The sequence below is a fragment of the Centroberyx affinis genome, unplaced genomic scaffold, assembly GCF_046629955.1.
Source record: "Centroberyx affinis isolate AG114_WGS23_722 - 3 ecotype Tasmania unplaced genomic scaffold, CSIRO-AGI_Caff_v1 ptg000886l_1, whole genome shotgun sequence".
Classification (NCBI taxonomy): Eukaryota; Metazoa; Chordata; class Actinopteri; order Beryciformes; family Berycidae; genus Centroberyx; species Centroberyx affinis.
The window spans coordinates 276,598-278,316 of record NW_027279475.1 but is presented as its reverse complement, the minus strand read 5'-3'; positions in this window follow the sequence as shown (position 1 = coordinate 278,316).

Here is a 1,719-nt window from a genome sequence, read left to right as displayed (position 1 = left end):
AAGACGACTAGAGATATTTGTACCTTGCATCAATAAAGCATGTTTTATTGAAAGAGGTCATATTTCACTACAGTAAATGTTTCACATAACACTAATGTTCAAGACAACATGGCAGCGGTGGAAACAAGTGAAATGGAAAAATGGAATATGGAACAGACTTCATATGAAAACACCTTTCATTCTCCATTAAGTTCAAACGTTTATACCCACCCAACAACGCATCTCAATAAAACTACTATGCCTTGATGCTCAATCGAGGTCATCAAGTAATATTTTACCTATTGCTTTCCTAAATTACCTGATTTTTGGCCCAATGTATTTACATTACAAGCCCCTTACTGCAAGACAGAACTTTCTTCATACAACCTTGAACTTCAGTTTTCATCAAAACATAAAAAACAATTTCTATACAATGGACAAATGATGAAAAATACACATGAAATTGTTAAAGGTAATGAATTAGTCATTTGTTGCTTGGCAGGTCCACTCTAAAACCCTTTGGCAAATAACCCTAATAAACTTAAAATCTAAACTTGAGATGCATAAATGGCTGTTGGAAAACAGCCACAGAAAACTAGCATGGTGTTTTTTATATGGTAATACCTGAAAGTGGTATCCTTGTTTACTATAAATAATACAAATCACAGTACTCTCACGATAGCCACACAAAACCATGCTTCGATATATGGGAGAATTACACTGAATGAAGAATTATAGTGTGTAGAGAATTGCACAATTGCATGTTTAAAGACGTATGTAAGTCAGTTCTAGTTGAGGATATATCTCGAGTGTGGTTTCTACCTTCATTCATTCTCAAACTATGCCTAATACAAGCTGACAAAAAACAAAAGTTATCAGCCATTTACTTTTCGGGCTGCAGTGAAAATCAGGAAAGTAAAAGCATTCAATTGGAATCTCTGACGAGGGCAGGGAAGTGTGAGTTCTACACGGGACCAAAATGGCTGCTTGTACACAGGAACTGAAAATCTGTATTTTAACCCTTTGATTTGATTATGCCGCGGCTGTAATCAGATCCATGTGTTCGCTCTCTGTTCAGGCAGCCGGGAGAAGATCAGATCTGTATCACAAGGGCGATTACACATTAGATTCTTTTTAAGGAGAAATCGTTGCTCTATGTCCGCACTTGGGCCTGAAAATAGCTGTCATGCATCTCCTGCAGCTGTACTTATTTAGTATCTTCGCTTGCATGTGTATAATTGCTGGATTGCATTCAAACTATACAGAAGTCAGATCTCGATGCAAGTTAAAAATCAGATTTTCTATTCTTGTATGAATCTAACCATATAGGTATTGCCGCCACTGAAATCCTTAAATCTTTACAATATCCCAATGTGAGATTCATTGGCACAATAATAGATTTGGCTAAAATCCCCCTACCAGGGTTGGGGGTCAATTCACTTTCAATTCACTCACTGCATTATATACAATGAAACTGCAATTCACGTACTGATGAGAGAGCCATTTTTAAATGTCTGTATAGACTGGATATAAGAACTTTTTTCATAAAAGAATCTTTATTTTTTCTTACTGAAAGGAAATGACTGAATTGCAAGAAAATCAATCCCAACCCTGTTTTTAACCACTTTTAAAGACATATGTAAATGTATTAGCCACTTCAATGTTACAGCTTGAAAAACGTCAATACAAAAAAACAATCAATCCATGTCAATTAGGTGATGACACTTAGAAGATGACAGG